The sequence below is a fragment of the Tupaia chinensis genome, unplaced genomic scaffold (assembly GCF_000334495.1).
Source record: "Tupaia chinensis unplaced genomic scaffold, TupChi_1.0 Scaffold000141_1, whole genome shotgun sequence".
NCBI classification, from domain to species: domain Eukaryota; kingdom Metazoa; phylum Chordata; class Mammalia; order Scandentia; family Tupaiidae; genus Tupaia; species Tupaia belangeri.
In genome coordinates, this window is record NW_006159611.1 from 2,122,944 (window position 1) to 2,146,082 (window position 23,139).

At 45.4% G+C, this 23,139-nt stretch overlaps 1 long non-coding RNA gene across 2 annotated transcripts in view; it reads left to right on the forward strand.

Moving 5' to 3' along the window:
* Window positions 1–23,139, forward strand: part of LOC102495128 (uncharacterized) — a 448,830-nt gene that overhangs the window by 298,362 nt on the left and 127,329 nt on the right. The window lies entirely within an intron of this gene.

A 23,139-nucleotide genomic window follows, 5' to 3' on the forward strand; every position in this document is an offset into this window, starting at 1 on the left:
CATGGTTGGGTTGCTGGACTACCATATAGTTGACCGCAGTTCAAGTCTCAGACCTGCTGGCTTAAAGCTCACTCCAGACGCATTTGCATGCATGCCCAAAATCCTTAGGGAAGAATGGAGGAGAGGGGATTGCAGCATGGCCATCTTCTCTGGGTGGGCAGTGGGGGGAGGTGATTTCTCGCTTTCTGTCTCTCGCTGTTTCTCCAGCAAGTGCAGACACCCTATAGCAAAAATCTCCCTCAAAAAAAAAAAGCAAGCATAGAAGGTTTGATTGGCATTGCCTCAGTCCCTCCTAGCCCACCCACACACGTCCAGGTTGCTTTGGCCAGGAGTTCCCAGTAATGTTAACTTGTCTCTAAACTCCGGTCGCATGTCTGACCAAGGATGCAGGCAGGGTCTTTGAGGCAAGACAGCACTATTAATAGAACGTGGATATGTGTGGTTTATTTTTGTTTTCAAAATGGAAATGCTTCTTTGGGGTTTTGGCAGTTCTGTGATGTGTTGAAAGATGAGAAAACACGTTTGGGAAACTCAGCACTTACACCATATTTGGGCATTTACAGTGCCTCACATTTCAGATTTAATATTTTAATTGCCCAGTTTGGTAATAGAAAAATGTCAAGCTTCTCTCTTTCATTTCGACTTACCCCTGCTCTCCCCCAAGCCCTGGTTCCAGGGCTGGGCTGTCACAAGCTTCCATTTCCTGCCCGGGTGTCAGCCTGGCCTGGGTGTTTGCTCTGAGCAAGCAGCTCAGCCCGTGCCATCTGAAATGACGACCACACTGACTCTGGCCCCCTGGTTACTCTCCTCTGTGACACCACACATGCTGTTGTTTCCTGTAGTGCGGGCGTGTCTCCCAAAAGCACAATCGACATCGAGTTGTAGTTCTGATTTTTTTTTTTTTTTTTAGGAGAGGAGTTTGCTATAGGGTGCGTGCACTCACCAGAAAGACAGAGAGAGACAGACAGAAAGCGAGAAATCACCTCTTAGGGGGGATGGCCACGCCGCAATCCCTTCTCCTCCATTCTCCTTTCAGGATCCTGGGCACACACACCTGGCATGAGTTTAAGCCACCGGTTCTGGGACTCAAACCATGGTCAACTGCATGGGAGTCCAGCGACATAGCCATTACACTAACTGCTGGTCCCAATAATAGTACATCTTTACTGTGTATTGTCACTGGGATTGATACCCTTCCGTTAGATTCAGTCTGAGCTGAGATACTGGAAAAGGGGTACGCGTTCCTTACCTGAATCAGTAACAAAAAGGCCAGGGTGTGAGAGAGTAATGGTGTATTTGGGCAGTAAGAAATCGTTGAACTTGCACGGAACGTGAAGCATACATTAGGGAGAAGCAGCAGAAGAGGCAGGGAGACGCCTGGCCGCGTGCACCAGAGACGGGCACCTCAGCACTAGGGGCTCTGGAAAGGCTGGGAGCCAGGAGTGGCCTGATCATGTGTCAGGGGGCCGCATCTTCTGGTGCAGCAGGAGGGATGGACTGGTCATCGTGGTCTGCTAGAGGCATCAGCGCTGCGGCCAAGCTCTCCTTGCCAGTCTCTGAAGGCATCAAGAGGCCTCTTTTCTGGAGCATAGACGTGCAGTTTTCTGCCTTCGATGGTGTGGTCCCTGATGCACACTCTGGCTCTTTAACATCTGTGAGTCTCAAGTCAGGAAAACGGTTTAAAAAGCCACTTGTTCCCCATAGACCTGGCATTCAGACTACTTTTTCCCATCTAGATAACCAAGGAAAACTTGATGTTATTAAACTTGCCTACTTTTTTCTTTGTGTCCAAGTTGTAGGACCAAAAAAGCCAGCTGTTTGCAAAGAAAAAAAATTTTTTTTCCTAAAAGTTCATTACGATTTTAAAGTACCCCTCTGCAGCAAATATAATTTTTAAAAATCCACACAACACAAAATGGAGCTCAGGGTCTTCTAACTATGGACCAGGTTCACAAAAAGGCAGTTTGCAAGGCGAAACCAAGAGTCTTGGAGAAAACCTAAGGGCTTCCGTGGACAGAGGTGTCACGGTGGTCAGGGCGGCAGAACGCTTTGAGGAACAGAAGTGCTTTTTCTATATTCGAGGAAAACGTATTTCTCATAGCCCCTTCTACATTTTCTCATAAGCATCCCCCTTGGGAGGGTACTTCTGTCATTTAGCCTCCCTTTCTCCCTAGAGATGCTAAATTATCCAAGAAGCTGGAGGGAAGGAATTGAAAGTGGGGGTGTGCGAGCCTCTGAGCCAGGTCCTCCAGGTGCTGGAGAACTCTGAACTCTGCTGCCCCCCGCCCCCCTCGCAGAGGTCCTGCAGGTGGCCTCATTGTTTCTATTACCTTGGTAGAAAGAGGGTGTGATGTCCCTGCCTGCCTGGCAGTCTCGTTGCCATGGAAACCTCCATTCCAAACACCTGATTCACACATCACGCTTGGCTAGATCCAGACAGAGGTCACAGACTGGCATTTGCCCTTTGTCTCCCCTTTCGAGTTCTCCAGGCACTTAACGGAGATGCAGCGAGGGATGAGAGGGTGCGTGTTCTGTAAAGAAAGCTCTGTTACCGAGGAAGAAGGACGTCTGTCAGTTTCCCAAAAGAGAAAACGAGTGACTGTCAGAGGGAAGAGAGAGCGATGGCGAAGTCTGGGCGGAGTTTCGAGCTTCTCACGTGGGGCCCAGTTTCGAGGGCGTGGTGTGTCTGAAAGTGGTTTTCTGGATCTCCGGGTGAGATTGGAATGAGAATCACAGACCCAGGAGCTTGGGGCTCTTTGTCGGGCTTTCTGTCCTGGTTCACTGGGCGGAACCGTAGTCTGAGCGCCACGGGGCACTCGCTGATTGCCGTGGATTTGGGCAAACCTTCAGACGCAGCAGAGAGTCGGGGTCACCTTCTCAGAAGGGGCTCTTTACGCTGTGGCTCCCGTTTCGACCCACCACTGTGTTTTAGAAAGCATAGACAGTTGTCAGCAAATGACCTTTTGTGAAGGACCGATTTATTTGCTGGAGGGTGTTTCTCCTTCCTCTTAGATTTCCTTTCCTCTGTGTAAGTCCTGAACACATGGTGAAGAGTAAAGGGCTTTGTGCGGAAGCCATGACTAACCTTCCTCCCCAACCAGAATTTCTCTTCTGTGGGTCGAGCCATTTTCTTGTGAGTCCTATCTGTAAGGCTAAGATGAAAAGATTTTAAAAAATACAGACTTCTGTTTTTAAATTTTTGTCAGAGGGCACATGTGCTCAACTTGGGGATGGACACAGGGTAGCGGGGGAGAGAGAGGAAAATACTTCTATAGGGGTGATCATGCTGCAATCCCTTCTCCATTTCTCCTTTTGGGATTTGGGGCATGCACACGCACACATGCTTGGTTGGTTTTACGAGCCACTGGGTCCAAACCCGAACTCCACAGTCGACCATGTGGGATCTGGCCTCCTTAACCTCTGCACCATGGGCTGGCCAAAAAATATACTTCGCAGACAGGTTCATGGGGCAGAGCATTCAGCTCTCCTAAACCGATTTGGTTTGAGTTGTGTGCCGGTAGTTAAGGCTCACCACATCTTGGCAATGGTGTTACTAGTGCGTTCTGGCTCATGCTGGCCTTCATGGACTCTTCTGTTTCCTTTCGTTCCTGCTGTTTAGATGACCTCAGTTTCCGAAGTATGTCCCCATAGCACTGGCCAACCATTCCTGGGTTTAAAATCTCATCTCCCTTGAGCCCGAGGGCAAGTTCTTTTAGTAAGCTCAGTTTCTCCATCTGTGAAATGGTGATGAATAACTACAGTAGTAAACGCTGTCACTTTTTAAGTGTTTTGCACCTTCCTTGTCAGTAATACCAGTTATTATTCTCCCCCTCTTAGATCAGTTTAGAAGTAACCTTTATAGCCCCTGAGAGAATGTGTTTGCTGTCGGTGTTGCTAGTTTCTGTTGTCGTCTCTGACACTGGCAGAGCGGAGGGTTAATATGGATGGCTGGTTGAAAGAAATAGATCCTTCTTGGCAAACTAGAGCGTGTGCACGCACCCTCTCCTTTTCTCTCATTTGTGTTCGTAAGCTTGGTCTACATTTTGAATCTCACAGCAAGTTCAAGCGGCCAAGAGAGAGGGTTGTACAGGCATGGGAGGACAGGGAGTTACTGCAGTGGCCTTTCGGTTTAGTGCTTGGCCCCCATTCCAGGTGCCATGGCCGTGGAGGTGCATGTGTGGGTTCCCATTCCACTGACCCGAGGGCCCTTCTCACCTCTTGCCTCCCCTCCCCCGACTTTGTACCTCCTTTTCCTTCTTCTCACTTTCCTCACCTCTTCCTTTTTCTCCCCACTTCCTCCAACTTTCCTTCTCTTCTTCTTCTTCCTCCCCCTCCTTTCCTCCTTCTCTTCCCCTTCTTTTTCCCCTCCTCCTTCGGTAAATATACATACCATAAAAGTTACCGTCACGACCCCTTTTAAGTGTACAGTTCAGGAACATTAAGTACTTCTGTGTTGGGTGCATGCTCGCTATCTCTCTCAGAATGTTCGCATCTTTCCAAACCGAAACTCCATACCCATCAAACATGAACTTCCTGTTCCTACTTTTCTGCAGCCCCTGGCAGCCACAGTCTACTTCCTGTTCTTATGAGTTTGCTATTCTAGGTATCTCATATGGGATAGTGCAATATTCACCCATTTGTGACTGTTTTTTTTTTTCCACTTAGCGTAATGTTCTCAAGCTTTATGCATGTTGTTGCATATGCCAGAATTTCCTTCCTTTTAATGCTGAATAATATTCTATTTATGTATGTACCACATTTTATGTATCTGTTCATCCCTTAGGATAAACCTGGGTTTAATCATGAATAATGCTGTGATGAACATGGGTAAAGCCGGTCTCTGTGACTGCTTCCAGCTCTTTTGGATTTGTTCCCAGAGTAGAAGATGACATCATGCTATTTGTAATTTTTAAAAGAATGGCCATCTTGTTTTCTACAGGGATTGAACCATTTTATATTCCCACTAACAGTGCTCTAGATTTCCAATTTCCCCCCATTTGCCCCCAAACTTACTTTCCATTTTTTTGAGACTATAGCTTTACTAATGGGTATGAAGTGTACTATCTCATAGTTTTGCTTTATAGTTCCCTAGTGATTAGTGATGTTGAGCCTCTATTCATGTGTTTATTCTCTGTTAGTATATTATCTTTGTAGAATTAGATTTTCAAGTCCTTTGCCCGTTTTGTAGTGAGGTGGTTTATCTTGTTGAGTTTTTGGAGTTCTTTATGTATTCTGATATTAATCCCTTATCAGATATATAGTATGCCAATATTTCTACCCATTCTGTAGGTTTCCTTTTTGTTCTGCTGCTAATGTCTTTTGGTGCATGATTTCTTTTTATTTTCTTCAAGTTAATTTGTCTATTTTTTCTTTTGTTGACCGTGCCTGTGGTGTCAAATCCAAGAAATCAAAGTCAAATTTAATGTCATAAAACTTTTACCCTGTGCTTTCTCGAAGACTGGTTTAGTTTTAGGTCTCACACTTAGGTCTTTGATCCATTTTGTGTTCATTTTGTGTTCATGTGGTGCTAGGTAAGGATACATCTTCACTTTTCTGCAATTTGGTTTTCCCAGCACTATTTGTTGAAAAGACTGTTCTTTTTCCCACTGAATGATCTTGGCCCCATGTCAAAAATCACTCAACAAAATGTGTGTGTGTGTGTGTGTGTGTGTGTGTGTGCGTGCGTGTGTGTGTGTGTGTGTGCGTGTGTGTTTATGGGTTTAGTTCTGACCCCTCTACATTATTGCTTTTATCTAAGCGTGTTTTATGCCAGTACTACATTGTTGAGATTACTATAGCTTTGTGGTAAATTTTGGAATCAGAAGTGTGATTCCTTCAGCTTTATTCTTTTTCAAGATCATCAGGGATATTTGGTGCCCTTTGAAATTCCATAACAATCTTACAATTATTTTTCTACTTCTGTAAAAAGTCACTGGGATTTTGATGGGAATTTCACGGAATCTATTGATTCAGTAGTATTGACATCTTAACAATATTATGCCTTCCAATCCATGAATTTGAAGTATGTTAACATTTATTTATGTGTTTCACATTTTATAGCTTTCATTATACAAGTCTTCCACTTCCTTGATTGATTCCTAAGTATTTTGTTCATTTCAATTGTATTATAAATGAAATTGTTTCTGTAATGCTCTTTTGAAATTGCTCATTGTTAATGTGTAGAAATGTAACTGATTTTTGTGTGTTGACTTTGTATGCTGCTACTTTGCTCAGTTTATTTTTGCTGAATTCATTTATTAGTTTTAACTGTTTTGTCTAAATCTATGGTTTTCTACATACATAAGAACATATCACTTATAAACGGGAATAATGATACTTATTCTTTAACAATTTGGATACCTCTTTCCTCATCTTGCTCTGGCTACAACCTTCAGCACTACCCTAGCATAAGTGGCAAAAGTGGGCATCCTTTTCTTCTTCCTGGTCTTAAAGGAAAGGCTTTGGTCTTTCACCATTGAGTGTGATATTCCCTGTAGGTTTTTCAAATACAGCTTTTATTACAGTGAAATAATTTCTCTTCTTACTAACTTGTTGAATGTTTTCTTCATGAAGAGTGTTGATTATTATTACTTTTTTTTAGAGCAATTTTTGCTATAGGGCATATGCACTCACCAGAGAGAGACAGAGAGACAAAAACCAAGAAATCACTCCCTCCCCATGGGGATTGGTCATGCCACAATCCCTTCTCCTGCATTCTCCTCTTGGGATTTTGAACACATATGTGCCTGGCATGAGTTTCAAGCAACAGGGTCCAGGATTTGCACCATGGTAGACTATGTGGGGGTCCAGTGACACAACCATTACTCCATCTGCTGGTCCCAAAGAGTGTTGACTTTTGTCAGGTACATTTTTTTCCATCTATTGAGATGATCACATGTCATGTATTACATAGTTGTTGTGGTTTTTTTTTTTTTTTTTGAGAGAGAGAGAGATTTTTGCTATAGAGCATGTGCACTTGCCAGAGAGACAGAGAGACAAAAAGCAAGAAATCACCCCCACCCAGCAGGGGACGGCTACACTGCAGTCCCTTCCCCTCCATTCTCCTCTTGGGGCTTTGGGCACACACACGTGCCCAGTGTGTGTTTCAAGCCGCCAGGTCCAGGACTTGAACCTCAGTCGACTGTGTGGGAGTCCAGCTATGTAACCATTTTGCCATCTGCTGGCCCCTACATCGACTGGTTTTATATATCCAGTCATCTTTGAACTCTAGGATTAAATCCTGCTTGGTTATGGTACATAATCCTCTCAGTGTGTTGCTGAACTAGTTGCTAGTATTTCTTTGAGGGTTTGGGCGTCACTGTTTGTAAGAGATACTGGTCTGTAGTTTTCACATAGTCGCATCTGACTTTGTAACTGGGTAGTACTGGCTTCATAGACTACATGAGGTTCCCCACTCTCTTTAATTATTTGGGAAAATTTGAGAAGGACTGAAATGAAATCTTCCTTAAATGTTTGGTAGAGGGACTAGCAGTTAGCATAATGGTTATGTCGTTGGACTCCCATGTAGTCAACCGTGGTTTGTGTCCCCGACCCGGTGGCTTATAACTCAAGCTGGGCACGTGTGCGGACGTGCCCAAGATCCTGAGAGGAGAACGGAGGAGAAGGGATTTCAGCATGGCCATCCCCCCTGGGAGGTGACTTCTCGCTTTCTGTCTCTCTGTCTTTCTCTGTCTGTCTGGTGAGCACACGCACCCTATAGCAAAAACCTCTCCAAAAAAAAAAAATTAATAATAATAAGTTTGGTAGAAGGCTGTACATTTAAAAAAACTAAAAATCAAAAACAAAACCTTGGGACCAGCAGTAGGCATAATGGCTATGTTACTGGACTCCCATGTGGTCAACTGTAGTTCGAGTCCTGGACCCCGTGGCTTAAACTCACACCAGGCACATGTGCGTGCATGCCCAAGATCCCGAGAGGAAAATGGAGGAGAAGGGATTTCAGCATGGCCATCCCCCCTGGGAGGTGACTTCTCGCTTTCTGTCTCTCTGTCTCTCTCTGTCTTTTTGGCGAGTGCATGCCCCCCATGGCAAAAAAACTCTTCAAAAAAGAAAAAGCCTTTTTTAAAATACTATTTTAGAAGCAATCAGTTGGATCAAGAGACTTTTTATGTTTTAAATAAAGACAAATTTTGCAAACTGTGGGTCTCCCAGATTAGCTGTTTAATCTCCATCCAGCAATGCCTTGCAGTGTGTGGGCCGGGTTCTCTGCTCTCCTCAGCCGTTTCCTCTCACTGCAGGTCGAGTCTGGCCTCCGCGGTGTGGCCTGGCCAGCAGTCTGGCGTGCTCTCACCCTTCAGGACTCTGGGTGATTAGTAAGCGTTTTCTTACAGCAGATGACTCAGAGTTAAATGCAGCTCCAGATACGAAGATTATTCTTTTTTAAAAAAATATGTCTCACTCCTTTTAAACTATTTCTGTTGACTAATTCTATGTTGATTCAAAAATGTTAATGCTGATCTCAAGTCAGCATTCTTCTCCTCTCTCCCTCCCTTTTTCTTTCTTCTTCCCTCCTTTTTCCTTCTCTCCCACCCTTTTTCCTTTTTTTTCTCTCTTCTTTTTTCTTCTCTTCCCTCCCTTGCCCTTCCTCTCCTCCTTTCTTCCTTCCCTATTCATAGAATACGCAGACTACTGCATTCCAGTGGAAATATCACACAACCCACATGGATGATTTTGAATTTTCTAGTAGCCATGTTTAAAACAAATGAAACTGGTGAAATCAATTTAATAATATACTGTAACATAATATATCCAAAATGCTGTTTCAATATTCAATAATTATATTGGGCTGTTGGAAAGGTAATGAGAGGGACCAGCAGGTGGCATATGGTTAGGTTGCTGGACTCCCACATAGTTGATCACAGTTTGAGTCCCAGACCTGGTAGCTTAGAACTCATGCTGGGTGTGAATGCATGTTTGCCCAAAATCCTGGGAGGAGAATGAATGAGAAGGGATTGCAGCGTGGCCATCTCCTCAGGGAGTGATTTCTTGCTTTCTGTCTCTCTGGCGAGTGCATGCACCCTATAGCGAAAATCTCTCTAAAAATACGAAAAAAAAGGAAAGGCTATGACATTTTTCTCTGCATTTTTCTATGCAAAAATGCATCATGACTTTGCTGACAACTCAATAAACACGTAAAGAAATATTTGACTTCCTTTTGCATACTAAGTCTCTGAACTCGTAATTAGACTGACCACATTCCAAGCACTCAGGGACACACATGTCCAGTAGTCACTGGTTTAGACAGTGCAGACCTTGCAGAGGTGGTGCTCGGGACACAGAGGTCAGGAAAGGTCCCCCCCGACTGCCGGGTGGACGAGACTGAACACAGAAGGACTAATGACGGCAGTGGGCACCTGGGAGAGGCTGTGCCTGGGCGAGGGAAGCCCAGAGGAGGATGGCTAAGTCAGCCCTGTGCGCTGGGGTCTCCCTGACACCCTCTGGATTGTTCTGCTAACCACTGCATTTCATTGTTTGAATTAGTCCCCTGGGGCAGCCACTGAGCGGGACGTTGGCACGGGCCCCCATGTGTGAGGCAGTAGCCTTCTGCTTCACGTGTTCCGAGAACTGCTGGCACGTTCACTTTTAATCCCAGGCTCTGCTGTGGCCCTCTGCCTCTGAGCGGGGCTCTCCCTCCTGTCTGCTCTCATTCCTGCGTGCAGCAGACGCGTCTTGCTCCCCCGTCTGGAGTCACTCTGGCCAGGTGTACACCTTGTGACTTTTCACCCCATGGCGCCTTGGGGACAATTGTCAGCACAGTGCTGAGAGACAGAAAGAGGGAAACATTCTCGTTTTCTTCTCCCCCCATTCTCACTGCTGGGACGCATTACTAAGAGCTCTGGTTGTCGGTGGACAGTCACAGGATGGGCTTCCGTGGGAGGCCCATCCCCAATCCCGCTCTGCAAGTCCATTGCCAGGAAGCTGCATTGGGACCTACTGTGGATGGTGTGGGTGTCACAGTTAGGCAGGTCCCTGCCCAGGGAAGGGTGGTGAGGAGGTGTGCCCAGAGACACACCAGGACGCCAGGGGAGCACGACTATGCCCGCTTGCCCTCCACCTCTCCTTAGCTTTCTCAGGCATTACCTGATGCCAAGGATGAGTTGGAGGATGGCAAGGGGAAGGTATCTCATGGTACTTCCCCCACCGCTCAGTCTCACCTCCCTCCCACGACTTGTTTTCTTTCCTGCTCACTTAACACTCAGAGTCTGCAAATTCCTTGTCTGCTGCTGCTATGGAAGAGGCTTAGAGACGCGTCCTGTTCCAAGAGATGAGTGATACAGCAAGAGGTCAGATGAGGCCAAGGGCCTGGGGCCAGAATCTTACCAAACTCTCATTGGCCTGCCTGGCCCGCGGTGCTCGCAGATGGGGAGGCCTGAGGCCTCCACACTCTCCAGAGCCTTCGTTGACTGGTGGAGTCCTGGTGGGCAGGGGTCCTTGTGGGACGTGACTGTGTCCAGCCTGTGAAGATCCCACCAGCATATGAAGGCTTGATAAATGATCGACCGATTGACGTTGTTGGCCTGGCGTAAGGCTCCAGGTCTGGCCCTGTCCAGTCTCTTTTAATCATGTTTTAACTTGACACTGTTAACATCACTTCTTTAGACCTTCTGTACACTTAGTGGTTCTAAGGGACCAGATCTGGCGTATGAAGATAGTAAGTATCTCAATTAATGATCAGAATTAAAGAAGAGGCCAAAGTGAAAGGATTTCTTCTCCCAGAACTATGGAATGGATGAAAGCAGAGCAGTTCTTCTCATTATGACATATTCACAAATCTCCCCAAACTCAGAATTAGCCTTGGACGTTAACGAGAGTATTTTTATTGACAAGTATTAAATTAAGGAGTTGACACTAAGAGAAGGGAAGAGATCGTGCCATTTTCTCAAAGTGCTTTATTTAAATTTATTTTTATCTCTTCCATGAATTGAAGAGATAGAGATGGAGACTGTACCCCCATCGGGGTCCTGAGACAGCAATCCATCCCCAGCCTTACCCTGTCCTGGATCTTGGACATGCACGTGCCCGGCACACTCAGGGACATCTCCAGGTGTGAACCCAGAACCTTCCCGCATAGGCCAGCCTCAGGGAGCATTGCATTTTGCCAGGGCCGTGCAGTGTCGCCCTCCTGCGTGTGTACTTATTTTGAACTGCTGAGTAGCATTGCTCCTGTGATGGGCTATGGCCACGTGCATTTTGGTACTGAAAGTATTTGGCATTTTTCTCCATTTTATTAGATTAATTGAGTGATGTATTTTGAGCTTCTTCAGCAGCAGAATGGACCAGACCAGAAACCAGCCAATGCAGCAAGACTGTGTTCTCTGCGTTCGAATGGCCCCCACTGCTCAGCCCTGGACTGGGAACTCACCTCACCCAGCCTCACAGATTTTCTGTAAAACTGGAATTATACCTTTAATAGCTATGGAAATTATATGAAATGATCCACGTTCAGTACTTAACTCATACTGCCTGACAAGTATTAAATTCTGAGGAGATATTAATTGCAACTCTTATTACTTCAGCTGAAAATGCTGTTTTGTTGGCAGTGAATATCTGCCTTATTTATTTCTACCAGCAGCGAAGCAACACAGTGATGGTTTAATGCCTGCCTGGCCTCTCTGAACATTTCTTGAATTATGTGTGCATGTCCTTTGCTGCATTGCAGGTTGTGTGTGTGCGTGTGTGAGACAGAGCGTGTGTTTATTGGTGAGTGTGTGTTTTGGAAGGCCAGTAATTACTCCTGGGCAGAGAAAGTACCCAAATGCCATCTTTCCATTCCATGGCAGTGGAAAAAATAAAAAATAAAAGCAAAACGTGTGAGGTTCTGTAATGGCCGTTAATGGCCTTGGAGGAGCGTGGAGATCATGCGTTCTCTTGTGGCCGGTGCTGGGTGGAGATGCAGAGGCCCCACCGAGCAGCCCGGCAGAATGTTGGTGCTGGCTTTGAAGGGAGCATGCTGGTCAGAAGAGCAAGTGGGAGGGGAAGTTGAGGTTTAATGAAGGGGGGTCATTATTAGTGTTTCCATGGTTTTAGCAGTTTAAGAGTCGAGAGTTTAACTGAGGTTGTTGGTTGTGGGGAAGCAGCCCACAAACATTCAGACATGGTGGAGGTTTACCCTCTCAGTCTTCATTTCAATCTGAGCACAGGGAGCCAAGTCTTCTGAATCACATGCAGAGAGTCACTTCCTGACTGCAGCAGTCTGCACGCGAGTCATCTCCTGCCCGTGCTGGGCAAGACTTAGGAAAGCCCGCCACTCTTCTCAAAGCCCACTTGCCTGCAGATTGTTCTTCAGAGGAGAAAGACTATTCCCATTTTGAATTAAACAAACAAACAAACAAACAAAGCCTTTCAAAGATATTTACACTCATTCCTCCTCAAATCCAGGTGTAACCAAAGACATTAGCTTTCAATAAACAAGTGCTATTTTTACCTCCTAGCCAGGAAATTATCTTTGTATACCTTCTCTTTCTAGCTGGTGTGTAAGGATTAACGGGGACGGTGCCACTTATGTAACTGGAAGGTAAGACTGACTTTTTCACTGGTGATCTGGCCTTGTTGGATTTCAGAACAAAACATCGAAATCTGTTGTCCCCTTCCCACCCCTCTCCAGAAGCCCTCTCTCCTAAACCCCAGAGAGCAGGCTCTAAACTAACCATCTTCCTTATCTGCTTTTCATTAACCCTAGTTGTCCCAGGACCCCCAAATTGCCATTGGTTACACAAAATCAATGAAAACCACATCCACGTCTTTCTTGCCCAACCTTTTCCATTCATGATGTTCCACTGGGGATGTTAACTTTGACCAGGAAGGCTGAAAAGTGAGTTATTTTGTTTTTGTTTTTCAATCCTTTCTGAGAATCCTACATCATCAATTTCAATCTTAGTAAGTTGGGAGAGCTGGGACTTTCTTTCCAATATTTGATCCTCTTTTACAATGGCATCCTGGGAAGCAGAATCTGGAATTCTGGCAGGAGAAATGGAACAGTGAGAGCTGGGCCCCAGGTCAGTCCCACGGAGCTCCGAACTTCGTAGCAGGTCTGCTCCAGGCTTCTGCTTAGCTATGCCTGGACTTGGACGAAGAACAGGGATCACCATCTCCCATCATCCTTCTTTTGTTCTAATTAAGCAACTCTTCCCTAATAGGGTTGAATAGGGACTTTTTTTGCATGAACATCTCATTGTTCTCTCAGTAGGTTTGTGTTCCAGTGAGGAAGAGGTACTTTCTGCAGTGCGTGTACCTGTGGTGCAGTGCTCATGGAACCTCTTGCTGCAGGATCAATACTCTATGATGACCGCCAGTCTTCCCTCCTAGACCTTGCCCTGACCTACCCCAAGCACATACACTGCAATACCAGGGTCCTTGGCAAAATCTGAAAGCAAGTTATGATTGTTCAACTATGAGCATGCTCTCTCCAGAGAGATAGAGACAGGGAAAGTGAGAAATCACCATTCCAGAAAGTTGGCCATTCCCCAATCCCTCCTCCTCCATTCTCCTCTCAGAATCTTTGGACATGCACACATACAGGCCCAGAGTGATTTCAAGCCACTGGATCTGGGACTCAGATCATGGTCGGCCTCATGTGAGTCTGTTGGGAAAGAGCAGAACCTTGGTTTCTTCCTCAAAGATCAAGCAGGGACTGGCCCTTCCCCGGTGTAGAATTCCCCAAATAGGTCGGGCAGTGATGTTCTCTTCTGGGTGTTGGGATTCTGTGGAATCACATGCCCCAAAACAATGATTTAGTTCTGAACTCAGCTTAAATGTTTTCATTAAATTGTCTTCTTCCCAAAGACCCGATAAATGCTCTAACACCAACTCTTCTTTGCCTCTTTTAATTCAGTTGATTCTGAGAAAACGGGCATGTCCTCTTTCCTCCACTGTTCATTGGCTGGGCAGACTTGTCATGAGTCATGGAAAACTGTGTTCTCTGAGTGTCGAACATGTTCACGGAAATGGCCCGTCTTGAGTAACTCATGATACTCTCTAGGTAATCTAAGACACAGGCGTGGAGGTCCCTAAGCAAACAACTCTGCTATAGAGGGGGCCATCAGACGTGAGGGCTCAGAACTTCGATGCTGGGCAGTCTTAATGACTTAATGATAGTTCAGTTCAGTCAACATCTCATTTCATGAATAAGGAAATGCATGCCTTAGATGTCAAGTTACATGGGCAAGCAGGTGGCACGAGGTTAAGGTGGTTGAATCCCATGACTGACTCTGCAGTTTGAGTCCTGGACCCAGCAACATGGAAATCACACCGGTCATATGTGTTTATAATGCCTAAATCCTGAGACAAGGATAAAGGAGAAGGAACTGTGGCATAGTAATCTCTCCTGGGGGAGTGATTTCTCTCTCTCTCTCTCTCTCTCTGTGTGTGTGTCTGTCTGTCTTTGTCTCCCTGGTGAGTGCATTAGTAAAGATTAAAAATCTTTAATAAATAAGAAAGAAATAGGGACCAACAGTTAGCATAATGGCTATGTCACTGGACTCCCATGTAGTTGACCCCGGTTCAAGTCCCAGACCCGGTGGCTTAAACTCACACTGGGCACATGTGCGTGTGTGCCCAAGATCCTGAGAGGAGAATGGAGGAGAAGGAATTGCTGCGTGGTCATCACCCGGGGGGTGGTTTCTCTCTTTTCGTCTGTCTTTCTGGCGAGCGCACGCACCCTATAGCAAAAACCTCTCAAAAAAAAAAAAAAAAAAAAAGAAAGAAAAAGAAAAGAAAGAAAGAAACCAAGTTACTCTACCATATTTACAGTTCTACTAAACAGCAAACCCAGGACTAACTTTTCAGTTCTGACCCCTGACTAAATATGTGACTGCATTACTGGGATTAATTTTTATACGGTGCCTACTAATTTTGCTCAGATAACTGATCCGCTCCTTCCTCACGGTCAAACACTCATAGCTGTTGACATCAGTCCACCTTTCCAGCGATGACCTCCACTGCTCCCCTCTGTGCGCTGTGTCCTCTCAGAAGGCAGACATAGCAGGGAGGGGCGGACAGTGGGTTTAGGAGACTGAGTCTGGGGCCCACCAGTGGCGTGGTGATTAAGACAGTGGGATGACTGTATGCACTGTTTGAGTCCCAGAGCCACTGGCTTGAAAAACACACTGGGCATGTATGTGTGCCTAAAGTCCCAAAAGGAGAACGGAAGAGCAGGGATTATGGAGGAGTTGTCACCTACAGGAGGTACTTTCACACTCCTGTCTCTGTCTCCGTTGAGCACACGCACCCTCTAACAAATTAAAAGGAAAGGAAGGGAACTGCTAGGTATTACCTGTGCTGCTTTCAGTAGCAGTGCCAGCCTTTGCTGATCATGTCACCCCTCGATATCTCAGCCTCCGAGAGGGTGGAAGTGCAATAAACGTATTGGCCTCTTACTTCATATGTGATTCTGTGGGAACAAACATCGTTTAGAATCAAGAGCTATCAGCAGAGCTGTGGGTTTTCTGGGCTGTTCTTAGGTGAGCTTGAATAGCCCAGTACATGTTTGATAATTCTTAGAATTATCACGATGAAAAGATACAACTTTTTAACATGTAAATTTCTGTAAATAGAAGATCACACTAAATTTTATCTCTCCTGTCCAATGTCAAACTTGAATAGTTTTATATCCCATGAGACTTTAGCTTTAGTGCTTACCTGTCTACTTTTGCATTAATTAAAGTTTTTGTCAAGAAAATTCAGTCTTAAGGGTCTCAAAGTGTTTTATATGCATCATGAACCAATGGAGAATTTAGTTTTAGCTAATTTATTGTAACTGATACTTAGCTAATAGTTGTATGAAATGTTTCAGGAATGAAAGAGGAAGAATACTACTTTCTAAGAAAGAAGATGTTATAGTAAACAAGTTTTATAGATTAAACTACTCCTTTGAAAGAATAAATTCTGGCTGTACACCAGTAATGAAGATGAGATTTTTCTCTTTTCTGGTTGCTCTTCAAAGATACATGTAGTTATTTTGCTAACAGCGTTGGAACGTTTCATACAACAAGAGAGCTATGATCATTCCAAAGTCAATTTGGAATTCATCCAGTTCATAGAAACTTTTTTTTTTTCCTTTTTCTTTTTAAGTACTCTTGAGATACAGAAAAAGTAAATTCAGGCCATCTTGTGGACTGTGGTTAAGGTGGCTGGATCCCACATGGCTGGCTGATGATGTGTTTTGAGTCCTGGATCCTGGAGCTCGAGAGACAGTGGGCACATGTGCATGTAGGAGAGAGGTGGAGAAGGAATTGTGACCATGCCCGGGGGGAGGTGCTTTCTCACTTTCCCTCTCTCTGTCTCTCTCTGGCAAGCATACCCCTAGCAAATATGATTTTTTCCAAAAAGCTTAAATAAAAATTTCAAAAAAAAAATTTCTGAATCTATTTTTAAGTTCCATTTGGTCCTCATAACCAGTAGGGATTTTCTTATAACCTTTCAATTAAATGGGCAGAGAAGGAACTTGTGGATTTAGAAGTATTTGTTTTATTTATTTTTTCCCCAAACCTATCAAATATAAAATATATAAATTTTTAAAGAGTCACCAGGTACAAAAATGTACTTTAACATCAATCAAAACCTAAATTTTTCGTATTTTGTGGTAATTATGGAATAAGAGGATAAGAGTGCAAATAAGATGAAATATATTGTACTCATTTATATTAAATATGTATTCCAATTAGCACAAACAGAAAATTCTGCTTTCGAGTATATAATTTGTTAAAGAAATATTAACTCACATTGTAATTTTTATATACAATATATTGGTAAAATGCAAAAAGACTTTGTAGTTCCAAATTTTTCTTAGTTTTTGGGTGAGTGGGGAGGATGGTCTGATTGATGAGAAAAGGGTCCAATCATTAAATAGATTTCTAATTCAGAAGCTGTAATTGATATTTTATAAATAAATGGCAGTTTTTATTTTTAAACTTTTCTATTGGTTTTTGAGAGATACTCTTAATTCAATGGCACATTCATTCAAATAGTTTTTATCCCAAATAATAACTTAAGAAAGAAAATCAGCTACACCATTGAGATGAAGTCTGAGACAATTAGCCAGATTTATAATGAAATTTATGATAGAGGCCGCTCTACGATAAATCATTAGCTTGATAAATAGTGATCTTTTATAAACAAATAAGTTGAGTTCACTTACTCTTGGTCTTCTTGCTTGGATATTATTTTAAGGTCTTGGTGTTTGAAGACATTTACTTTGTTATTCTTGATACTAGTCCACCTGTAAGTGTATCTCAGAATATAAATACATAGGACCTTATTTTATCAATAAACAGGAGTGCTTTTGAAAAATATTTTCTAAGGTCAGAAATTTAGTTCTGTTCCTTGAACTTCTTATGGCATATTGAACAATTTGGAAATGCCAGTGTCAACATGGGGTATTTAGAATTTTAAATAGTATTCCCCTTTTTTGTCAAATATAGATGGTAAATTCTTCTTTGTGAAATGTCAAACACTTCTAATGTCAAAAACACCTAGCCACAAAGATAATATTAATGATATATCTGCAGTACAAATAAGCAATTTTCAAATTAATAAACAGAAAGCATTATCTATAAATCTTTTTGTAGATTCTGTTCACTCTTTAATTTTCTATATTGCTCAGTTAAGATGAGTGAGCACATAAAATCTGATTTTTATTGGATTACTTTATGCTCGGTATTATATTTTTAGTCTTATCTAATCCTGCAAAAATATCTAGAAAGATATAAAATGCAGACTTCTCTTATGCTGCTCACCATCTGTTTCCAAAGTGAAAAATGAGCATGATATTTTATTTTCTTTATTTCTTTTTCTATGCTAGCTTGCACCCAGGGGAGATAGGTCACTATGTATTTTTTAAACGGCTGAGTTGATTCTAACATTACCTGTTCCGTCATCTGTCTTTTTGGAATACTTTTGTGGGAACCATCCGCTCTCAATCCCATCACATACATACTTACTGCCCCAGATTTTCTCAGGTTAGCCAAATGGGGAATTCTCGATCAGGAATATTGTATTGTTTGGTTTTGTCTTCAGAAAAAAGTTGTTCGCTTTCTTTAGGGTTTTATTTTTCTTTCAGATCTTATCTAGTGTAGGAGGGAACAAAAGAATTCACTTTAGTTTCTGAGAGTCTCTGGAAACGGAAGTGGGTCCTGGCTAGCTCACGGATTTAGGTGGGAACTAAATGTTTAGGTGAAATAAACATGTAAAGCCAGCATGGTTTACCTGTCTCTCGGGCGCTTTCATACCTGTATTTAAGATGTACCAAAAATACACGTGGCTTTGGTGAAGACGATTGTGACAAGACTTTGTCACAGGACAGATGAGGAAGCTGACGCAGGTGCGTTCACCTGGCCCGGAACGCATCACCGCTGAGCGTCACAGACTGTTCTGTGGTTACGCGGTCATATGGGGCTAAAAAGAAATGTTTTGGGAAGTGCAGTTACATGGGTTGGAGTAAAACCAATGTGCGGCTAGTGGATATCACAGTAATTTCCATACCTCCAGTGATTTCGTGTCCTGTAGGAACAAATATTCGGGGGTTGGGTTCTCACTCTGTCTTCTATGTTGTGGGTCCCACATGCCGGTAATTTCTTAGCAGAGACTTGCTCAGGAGCATTTTCCTCACTGTCTGGAATGTTCTGCTGAAGTAATCATTTAAAAGACAAGGAAATGAGAGGTGATGTAATGGCTAAGGTACTGGACTCCCATGTGGCAGACCATGGTTCGAGTCCTGGACCCGACAACTTGCAGTTCATGCCAGGCACGTGTATGTATGCAGCCAAAATCCTATGAGGAAATGGAGGAGAAGGGATTGGGGTGTGACCATCCCCCCTGGGGGGTGACTTCTCACTTTCCGAATCTCTGGTGAGCACATATGCCCTGTAGCAGAAATCTCTCTCAAAAATACATAAATAAATTAGAGACAAGTACATGGGAAGGTGATCAGGGAAGAGTAGCTCGCACCGTGGTTAAATGCTGGCTGTGTCTACCTGTGCGGTTTGCTCTGCGAGCATGACCTCTGTCACTTCACATAGCGCCCCGGGGTAGGCACCAGTGACTTTCACAGATAAAAAGGCTGTGTCTGTCAGAGCTCGCCAAGGGCCCAGAGCTCGTGTGGGTGCACGGCCAGCCCCTCCACTGCAGGCTCCCCTGAAGTGCTGTCTCTGAGCCCCAGTGTCTGTGGCTCCCTGGAAACTTCAGCTTTGTCTCCATGGACTTAGGAAATATGCCCATGGTGGGGACCAGCAGTTAGCGTAATGGCTATGTCGCTGGACTCCCACATAGTCGACTGTGGTTCGCATCCCAGACCCAGTGGCTTAAACTCACGCCAGGTGCATGTGCGTGCGTGCCCAAGATCCCGAGAGGAGAATGGAGGAGAACGGATTGTGGCGTGGCCATCCCCCTGGGGGGGGATTTCTCGCTTTCTGTCTCTCTGTCTCTCTCTGTCTTTCTGGTGAGCACACACGCCCTATAGCAAAAAAAACTCTCAAAAAAAAAAAAGGAAATATGCCCATGCATTTCCTTCTAAGCCATCCAAATTTTGTTTTTGTTTTTGTTTTTTTTTTTCATTAATAACCTACGGTGCCCACTCAAAGCATACTTAGAGGGTGGAAGAGGATTTTAGGTATTTGAAATGGTTAGGGCCTCCCCACCCCATCCAGGAATTCGAAGTGTCAGCTGGTCAAGATGTCCCCGAATGGAGAAGGTGGAGGATTGTGTGTGTGCGTGTGTGCGTGCATGTGTGCGTGTAAAAACAAATTCTGGAAAAGAAGAAGGAGCAGAAGAAAGGGCACCACGCGGGTTACAGGGACCAGAGCTTCGTGCTGACCTATGATGCTCACCATCCCGGTGCTCGTGGGAATGCCTTTTCCTTCATATTTAAAGGTATTGTGTCTTTAGTTTCTTAAGTGTAATGACTGAAGGGAGGAGGCATGCAAACTGGGCTCTTTTCACGTCAGTCTCTGGAATAACTTAACTGCTGCATGGCTCGTTCACACACTTGTTCCACGGGCTTCACTGGCCCCTACCTTTGCAGACCCTGTGCTAGACCCTGTGGATAAAAAAAGCTAAAATGCTAACAACAACAACAAAAACAAGAAGAAAGAAAAAAGAAAAAGGGAAACAGATTCTGAGCTTCTCTCTCTCTCTCTCTTCTCCTGAATGCCAGCGTGCCTGGACTTACCAGAAAGACAGGAGACGGGGGAGAAAAAGGGAGAGAAGCACCCCCACAATGGGGCATGGTCATGTTACAATCCGTTTCCTTCCTTTCCAGCCAGATTTTAGGCGCCTGCCCACACATGCCTGGTATGTTTGATCAAATCACGGGGCCAGGATTCGATCCATGGCCAACAACACAGGATCCAACTCCCTTAACTGCGGTGCCACCATCTGAACCATGGCGCTCCATCTCTCATCAAGGTCCTTGGGCTCTGCCCCACCACCGGTCGCCTGCAGTATGAGGGGGCGGCATCTGCAGCTCACGGAGTTCCGTGAGTGTGCGGGGGAAGAAGGGGACAATCCCCCAGGCATGAGCAGACACTTGCGCTAAATCTTTCAAAGGACGGGCCAATCTGTGGCACGGTGGTTGGGTAGCTGGGTCCCGTGTGTACAGCTGTGTGGTTCGAGTCCCAGACCCTGCAGCTTGAGACATACATCGAATGCGTGTGTGCGTGCCCACAGTCAGGACAGGAGGGGAGGTGGAGAAGGGGTGACACCCAACCGTGGCCCATAGGGGGTGCTTTCTTGCCTTCTCTCCCTCCCCCACCTGAGAGCATGCACCCTCGGGCAGGTTTTTTTAAAGGATGCCTGGTAGGGTCTGAGAGGCATAGGGGCAGGGAGGGCTGAGCGGACGGTGTTCTCCAAAGCCTGAGTACTGAGAGGACAGGGATCTTCGCCATCCTCTCCAGCCCCGTCTGCCTGAGGCGGAGCTGCCAGTGCTCAGGGCCCCCTCGCCAGTCTTCCGTTGTTGTAGGGTGCACCTGGGTGGGGTGGCTTCTTCTTCCCACGTCCTCCCTGAGTTGGGCAGTGGCCACTAGTAACAGACAGCTGAGTCAGGGTCATTTAAGAGAATGGGGTTTATTTAGCTCACAGCTTGGGGGAGGTCCGAGGCCCAGAGGCGTGTCTAGGACAGGCCATCTTGCTGGTGGGTCTGAAGGCGGCACCTTTGCCAAGAGCTCGAGCTTCCCTGCTGAGAGCATGGGGAATCAGTCCATGGCTTGACTGTCTCTCTCCTTAACCTCAAAGCTCTATTCACCTCCAGTGTCCTAACACGCAAACAAGCATAGCAGGGTACGAGATGGGGTGGCGTGGGCCTGCACGAGGCTGGCACCCCGTCACCCACACGGGGGAAGCCTCACTGGGACTGGTGTGCCATCAGAACGAGGGCTTTCCAGGGAAGTGTCCCTGCAGTGGGGCATAGCCCAGGCCTGCAGCCACGTGTCCCTGGGACAGCGCGGGTGCCCAAGGCCAGCCTGATTCTGCAAAGCAGTGTCCCGGTGACTCCAGCTCAGAGAGGTGAGCTGCTTCTCCCGGAGGAGGTGCTCGAGCCCAGCAGCTGCCCTGGCTCCCACGCAGGAGGAGCGAAGAGCAGACTGGTGGCATGGAGCTGAGAGCGCGGTTTACGTGCTTCTCTGAGGGGTCTTATCACGGCCTTGTGTTCTTATCTGCTGTGCCACTTGGAGTCTTTGTTCCAAGCAAGTTCATAAACATGTTTTTCAAGTCCACAAAGATAAGCAGATATTGAGGCAAAATATGTTGTTTTGAAGACTGTGGTTTTGGGTGCTTAGCATAAGTGAGGCCATTGGAGCAGCGCTCACAGTTCCCGTGTCTACTCTTCTTTTCTTTTTTTTTTTTTTTTTTTGTCTGAGATATTTTTCTATAGAAAGTTTTTCTGTGCACTTGCTGGAGAGACAGAGAGAGAAACTGAGAAATCACCCCCAGTGAGGATGGCCACGCCACAGCCCCTTCTCCTCCATTCTCCTCCTGGTATTTCGGGGCTTGCACACATGCCCAGCGTGAATTTTAAGCTTCTGGGTCTGGGACTCAGACCACAGTCAGCCACGTGGGAGTTCATGGTCAAATGACGTTAGCGCTTACTACCTTCACAGTTCAGCCAAGTTCCAACACGGGAACTTTTCTGGGAGTGGGCGCCCCCACGGCAGGCTTGTCTGCAACGACTAGGGAGGTGAATGCGTTTCCCTGCCGTAAATCACCAACACTACAAACCACACGAAGGTCTGGTCGTACTCGACGGCGAACAACCAATGGAGTTTGTGTTCTCCAAGAGGACTCTGAGGAATGGGTCTTCGATATGTGTTCAGAGAAAACTTTTCTAAATAAAGTACTCCTGAGACTGATTACCATTCTTAAGCAATTTAATCTCGACGCTGATGTTGCTCAGTAATGCTAACTCTGCTCAGAGGGATGTGCCAGCCATGTCCATGGTAAAAGCCTGGTGCCGGAACATGCGCGCGCAATGCAGCAAGGGAATACACACGGGCATGCATGCACACACGCACACGCACACGCACACGCATGGTGGGGTGCACTGTCCAGAGTTCTGATTCACCTGAACCGGAAGGTGATTTTGGAGGTGTGTTCAATTCCTTATTTACTCCAGAAAAAATTCACTGGAGAAGAAACTACATTCTTTTTGGCATCCAATAAAACCCACATTTTGTTTAGTAATTTGTCGCATAGATTTCTGTCATTTATTCAGTTAACCTCATACACAGGTACTGTTCCTTGTGGGATGAGTGAATTTCAGTCTGAGTAGAAGGCGCCTGAAGGGTGTGTCGTTGGCAGGGTGAACCCGGCTGTAGATATAGCTATTGTGTCTCCCCACCTTCCTCCCTGGGCTTCTAGGGCTGCCCTTGGGCCTTCTTTCTACCCTTCGGTCCTTTGCACCCACGAGAGCAGTGATGGGGAAGAACCCTTCAGGAGCGTCCGTGGATCTCAGTCAGGACCAGAGTCCACGTGCTCTCACAGCGCTGGCTGGCTTAGTCATTTCCAGAGTTTTGCCCAGACCTGAAATGCTCAGTGCCCCTTGCTGAATATTGACATTCTCTGCGGGTTTTCCTTCCAGGGTGGAACTGGACAGGCTTTGGTTTTGATAGTGCATTCCAGTGTGTGAGTTTATGG